The sequence below is a fragment of the Salvelinus sp. IW2-2015 genome, linkage group LG19 (genome assembly GCF_002910315.2).
Source record: "Salvelinus sp. IW2-2015 linkage group LG19, ASM291031v2, whole genome shotgun sequence".
NCBI classification, from domain to species: Eukaryota; Metazoa; Chordata; class Actinopteri; order Salmoniformes; family Salmonidae; genus Salvelinus; species Salvelinus sp. IW2-2015.
The window spans coordinates 6,321,537-6,328,589 of record NC_036859.1 but is presented as its reverse complement, the minus strand read 5'-3'; positions in this window follow the sequence as shown (position 1 = coordinate 6,328,589).

Below are 7,053 nucleotides of genomic sequence, written 5' to 3'. Positions count from 1 at the left end.
CTTACACTACCATTCAAAAGTTTGGGGTCACTTAGAAATGTCCTTGTTTTTGAAAGAAAAGCACATTTTTTGTCCATTAAAATAACATCAAATTGATCAGAAATACAGTGTAGACATTGTTAATTTTGTAAATGACTATTGTAGCTGGAAACGGCAGATTTTTTTATGGATATCTACATAGGCGTACAGAGGCCCATTATCAGTAACCATCACTCCTGTGTAACAATAGCACGTTGTGTTAGCTAATCCAAGTTTATCATTTTATAAGGCTAATTGATCATTAGAAAACCCTTTTGCAATTATGTTAGCACAGCTGAAAACGGTTGTGCTGATTAAAGAAGCAATAAAACTGGCCGCCTGTAGACTAGTTTAGTATCTGAAGCATCAGCATTTGTGGGTTTGATTACAGGCTCAAAATGACCAGAAACAAAGAACTTTCTTCTGAAACTCTTCAGTCTATTCTTGTTCTGAGAAATKAASGCTATTCCATGCAACAAATTGCCAAGAAACTGAAGATCTTGTACAACGCTGTGTACTATTCCCTTCACAGAACAGCACARACTGGCYCTAACCAGAATAGAAAGAGGAGTGGGAGGCCCCGGTGCACAACTGAGCAAGAGGACAAGTACATTAGAGTGTCTAGTTTGAGAAACAGACGCCTCACAAGTACTCAACTGGCGGCTTCATTAAATAGTACACGCAAAACGCCAATCTCAATGTCAATAGTGAAGAGGCGACTCCGGGATGCTGGCCTTCTAGGCAGGGTTCCTCTGTCCAGTGTCTGTTCTTTTGCCCATCTTAATCTTTTMTTTTAATTGGCCAGTCTGAGATATGGCTTTTTCTTTGCAACTCTGCCTAGAAGGCCAGCATCTCGGAGTTGCCTCTTCACTGTTGACGTTGAGACTGGTGTTTGCGGGTACTATTTAATGAAGCTGCCAGTTGAGGACTTGTGAGGYGTCTGTTTAGAGCCAGTTTGTGCTGATCTGTGAAGAGAGTAGTACACAGTGTTGAAACTCGAAATTGATTTGAGGTGCCTCCTGTTTCCGTTGATCATCCTTGGGATGTTTCTACAACAAGTCTCTGAAGGCCCTTGAGTGGTCCAACCAGAGCCCAGACTTGAACCCGATCGAACATCTCTGGAGAGACCTGAAAATAGTTGTGCAGCGACTCTCCCCATCCAACCTGACAGAGCTTGAGAGGATCTGCAGAGAAGAATGGGAGAAACTCCCCAAATACAGGTGTGCCAAGCTTGCAGCTTCATACACAAGAAGACTCGAGGCTGTAATCGTTGCCAAAGGTGCTTCAACAAAGTACTGAGTAAAGGGTCTGAACACTTATGTAAATGTTATATACAGTATATATATATATTTTTTTTATACATTTGCAAACATTTCTAAAAACCTGTTTTTGCTCCATCATTATGGGGTATTGTGCGTAGATTGGTGAGGAAAACGTAACACAATGTGGAAAAAGTAAAGGGGTCTGAATACTTTCCGAATGCACTGTAGGTTAAATACATGGTTAGAACAGTGGTTAACAAGGTATGACATGGTTATATAGCTGATTAGACATGTTAAAGAGTTTCTGGCAGAGGGATCTTGAGCCCGCCCAGAGGAGAGAACTGGTTGCAATGATGTCATTATGACAGTTTTGCCTGCTGGGTGTACATACATAAACGAAATGTTGCTATTATTGTGCACTCTGGGCATAGTCCATTTGGATTATTTGCACAATGTCTAGAAACACTGTCAGTAACATTATAACATTATTTTCAACCCTATAGGGAGAACATGTGAGGGAATGGAACAATGTGCTCTCTCTACGACCCTGGGCCATGCTGTATGATGATGATAAATGCTGAGGGGATTCTCCCCTGCTCTCTTGGCAATTAAACCACTGCTGCATGGTGTTCCTCAGCCCAGAATAAGCCACCCTGCTGCATGGGATGTCATCAATCTTCACCCCACTCCTTAATGTTGGAGTCCTACATAATGTTAGTCTACCATGGAATGCTGGATTCCACTACGGAACGTTTAAATCCTCTATATAATGTAAGACTCCACTAGACTCATCAATTTTCACTCAACCCACTATGGAATGTTGGAATCCTCTAAGGACTGTTAAAGTCCACTACGGAATATATTATGTGCAACTGACATCCTCCTACGTCATTCTTCCGGGTCCTGTCCCCTAATCTTTTGAATGGGCTTGGTGATAATATCATCAAATTTGTGAAAATGCGGTCATTTARTGTTTTCGAACTTTGCTTTCACAGGRACCCCCACCTAGGTTACCAAAAAAAACAACATGTATTGTCTTATCAGCTAAGTGATAATGGCAAGTAGAAGTAATCAACATTTTAAAATGAATAGATTTGGTAGACAATTTCATTATTTCGACCTCCCGACAGTCCATTGGAAGAAAGAGAGTAAACAGTTCACATGTGAATTTGAATCACACGTAAAAAATAACATTTGCATGTTCACATATAAGAAAACTCCACATGTGAAAAACACATTTTCACCTGGTATTGAATTTGGTATTGCATTTCCAAACAAGAGGGTATAAAGAATAATTATTGTACAATTTCCTTAAGACAGTAAAACAAACTGAGCGGAATGCATTATTGCAACCACTTCAAAGTAATCCCTCTCCTTCTTCTGCAACTTTGGTGTCCACCTACAGYMCTATTTCAAGGTTGTTCAMGGATGTAGTTAAKAGACATTGACATATATTACACTGACCCCAGCTTCAGTAAAGTGTTTAACTTTACTGGTCACTTTTCAGGGAAGACCCAGATATGCAGACAATGTCAAAGTAACAAAAGTGTATCACTAGAACAGGGGACAGGCAAAACGACAGGTCAAATGCAGGCAGAGGTCAGAAATCCATGGTGTGAATAGGTTCAGAAATGGCAGGCAGGCTCAGGGTTGGGGCAGGCAGAATGGTCAAAACCGTGAAAACAGGAACTAGAAACAGACAGGAGGAAGGGGAAAACCGCTGATAGGCCTGACGAACAAAACGTACTGGCAACAGACAAACCGAGAACACAGGTATAAATACACTGGGGATAATGGGGAAGRTGGGCGACACCTGGAGGGGGGTGGAGACAAGCACAAAAACAGGTGAAACCGATCAGGGTGTGACAAAGAGACTCTCACATTTATGGGATTGCTTAGTAAGGTCAGATTTGCCTAAGAAAAAAGCAACACATTTTATGTCTCTCATTCCTGATGGCAATTTCTCCTGTCACAACTGAGTCCACTGTTATGCCATGATCAGAGGGAACGCTTTTATCCATCCCCATTTGGGTGAGAGGATAAAGGTCTGAGGTAGAATAACATGTAACACGAAATATGTCGTGTGTCTACTTAAGTGTTCCCGTTACTGTTATTGTGTGGGTAAGACCAAACGTGAATTGAAGACAAGGACATGTAAGAGCTCCATTCACAACCATGATGAAAAATCACCTGTTGCCAGGTCTTTCAATAGCCATAATCATGAACTAAGTGCCTTATGTTACATGGGTATTCAAATGGGGAAGGCGCCACGTAGGGTAGGAGATGGGGTTAAATGACTCCTCCAAAGAGACATAATGGATAGACCGCTTGGGGCACTCTTGCCCCAGCAGGCCTTAATGAGGAATATCATTCTTCTAGATTTTGTTGTGTGTTTTTGTAGTAGGTTATAAATAGGCTGACCATTTAGGTAAGGCCATCATATTGTATTTGTATTGTTTAATTTTCATGTTTCCCCCACAGCTCCCTCTGCAGGGATCTCTTGATTTGGGCCAATACTGACTGTGAATTTATAATTATTCTCACCTGTGTGGTATTGTTGTTGTGAGTCATCTCCAAAATACTTTTTTTTTTTTTTTTTTTAAAGCCATAGAAAGTTGGTTGCAATTTCAGTTTAATCCACCTGAAAAGACAGAACAAATAATACAACAAATATTGTGGTTAAAATCAAATATACTAATTGATTTAAAAAAAAAAAGTATAATCTTTGTAAATTATATCATAAATAGGACTGGTGGAGTTGTCACACATGCAGCTAACACAGACATATGAAAATGTCTGCTCTACCCAAAATTACAACCAACTAATTGCAGCATTACCACAAAAATGGAAGAGGCAAGTGGAAGGGGTAAAAAGTAAAAAACTTGCCAGTCGGCCCTGCATTGAAGACCAAAATTGGTTAAAGAAAATTGTGATAAATAAAAATATATACCAGTTTCATTTAAGGACCAAAAATGTTTGCTCTTCGATGTACCGATTCCAAGGCACATGGTTTATGAATTGAGTCATTATATCATTTATTTTGGTTCTGTCCATATGTAGCTCGTTTTTGGTTGGCTGAAGAAGTGCAACATTTACCTAGAACTAACGCTGTAGATAGCAATACTGTGTGATTTGAAAAGTCATAGTCAATCGATCAATAATACAATAACTATTTTAGCAAAAATGTTTATCTTTAATTTAAAATCTGTAGAAACTATAAGATTAGAAAGGTTCAGTAATTTTGTGAAACAGCACAGTTGAAAAATACATGGCAAATAGAAATCCAATTTGGATAATGTTAAAAGATAGATGGGAGGGGTTGAATGGAGCTGAAGGGTGGGACTCGTAACAACAAGATAACAAATGTAAAGCCTACGGGGTCTGTAAAATGTATTTTGGTTCAGAACTTTTGTGAAATAGCACAGTTACAAATCTATGGCAAATAGAAATCAAACTGGATTGTCATCAGAAATAGAGGAAGGCCAGGAGAAACATTTTTATTTGATATAACTATTGTAAAATAGATTGTCTGTAAAATGTATATAGTATGTATAAACTGGAAGTAGATGCCTAAGTGTTATTGTTTATTAGTTTACTCCAATTGGGGAAGGGGTGGTAGGGTTTGCAGGGAATAATAAATGAAGGTATTATTTAAAAAAAAAAGTGTATATGTATGAATGTTTATATATATGGTGTGTGTGTGTGTGTGTGTGTGTGTGTGTGTGTGTGTGTGTGTGTGTGTGTGTGTGTGTGTGTGTGTGGTGGTGTGTGTGTGTGTGTGTGGTGTGTGTGTGTGTGTGTGTGTGTGTGTGTGTGTGTGTGTGTATGTAATTAGGTAATTAGGCTTCTCCAAGCTCTGATGCTGCTGCTGGTCATAAGTAGCCTCCCAGACTTGCTAACTGCCTGGTACTCAGGGCTCTATTGTCCMTCTAACCACTCTGACATCAATGCAAATGTMATCGAAAATCTAACCAAACACTTCATGAGAGCCCATCAGCTCATATTGCGCAACATTTCTGTATGCTTTGCAATTGCGTGAGAAAACAGAGTGATGGCCTCTACTAAAAATTATGAAGGATGTTAACAAAGTCTCTGGGTTAAGAAGAGACAGAGGGTAAAATATTCCCTTACCCTGCATTATCTCTTTCTCCCTCTCTCCCGCCATCTTTTCCACCCTTACTCTTTCTCCCTATCTCCATTGGCCAGGAGTTCATGGACATTTCTGGGTCATAATGGGAAGTGTTTACCAGAGCTGATCCCATAGCATACAGCACAGTCTAGGCAAGCTGCTCACACATCACAACACAGCAGTAATGTCCTAATAATCATCTCTAAAATAACTTGTCTCCTCACTCCTCAGAGCTAGAGGAATTTAGCTCATACAGATGTAGGATCCTAATTTCAGCCAGTTTGCTAAAGCAGGAAAATAATCCTCCAGCAACAGGAAGTGTCAATTATTATGTGGATTATAATTCATTGATCTTTTTTGTAGGGGTTGATATGTTTTACTTTAGGGCAAATCAAGTCTGACGTTTTTACGTGGAAATTATTAACTTTAGAAGCCTTTTTAAACGTTGAATACACTACAAGTTTGCAGGAAAATTTTAATCAACCAAAGAGTGATCAAATTAAGATCCTACATCTGTACATACTGTACGCTGTGAGATGGGATGGAAGGCGAAACTTCAGGGAAGAATGCTTGGGTTTAAGAACTGAACATTGAGCAAATGTCAGAACCAGGTCATTTATGTGACTCGGTGCTGTGTTAGCCCACTTAGCTAAAGCCTAATTGTAAGCCCTAGGATTTCACGACTGTGAATACAGATATGCATCAGTTGGTCACAGATACCTTAACAAAAAGGGGTGTGGATCAGAAAACAAGTCAGTATCAGGTGTGTCCACTATTTGTCTCATGCAGCGCAACACATCTCCTTCGCAGACTGTTGATTCTGCAATGTGGAATGTTGTCCCACTCCTCTTCAATGGCTGTGCAAAGTTGCAGGATATTGGCTGGAACTGGAGAACGCTATTGTACACGTCGATCCAGAGCATCCCAAACATGCTCAATGGGTGACATGTCTGGTCAGTATACAGGCCACGGAAGAACTGGGACATTTTCAGCTTCCAGCAATTGTGTACAGATCCTTGTGACATGGGACCGTGCATTATCATGCTGAAACATGCGGTGATGGCGATGGATGAATGGCACGACAATGGGCCTCAGGATCTTGTTACGGTATCTCTGTGCATTCAAATTGCCATCGATAAAATGCAATTGAGTTCGTTGTCTGTAGCTTATGCCTGCCCATACCATAACCCCACCGCCACCATGGGGCACTCTGTTCACAACATTGACATCAGAAAACCGCTTGCCCACACGACACCATACACATGGTCTGCGGCTGTGAGGCTGGTTGGACATACTGTCAAATTCTCTAAAACGACATTTGAGGCGGCTTATGGTAGAGAAATTAACATTCAATTATGTGGCAACAGCTCTGGTGGACATTCCTGCAGTCAGCATTTCAATTGCACGCTCCCAGACTAGACATATCAGTGTGGATGAGGATCACCACTCAAGCTGAACCTCGGCAAGAACGGAGCTGCTCTTCCTCCCGGGAAGGACTGCCGTTCCATGAATCTCGCCATCACGGTTGACAACTCCATTGTGTCCCTCGTCCCAGAGCGCTAAGAAACCTTGGCGTGATCCTGGAACAACACCCTGTCGTTCTCAACTAACATCAAGGCGGTGGCCGGTTCCTGTAGGTTCATG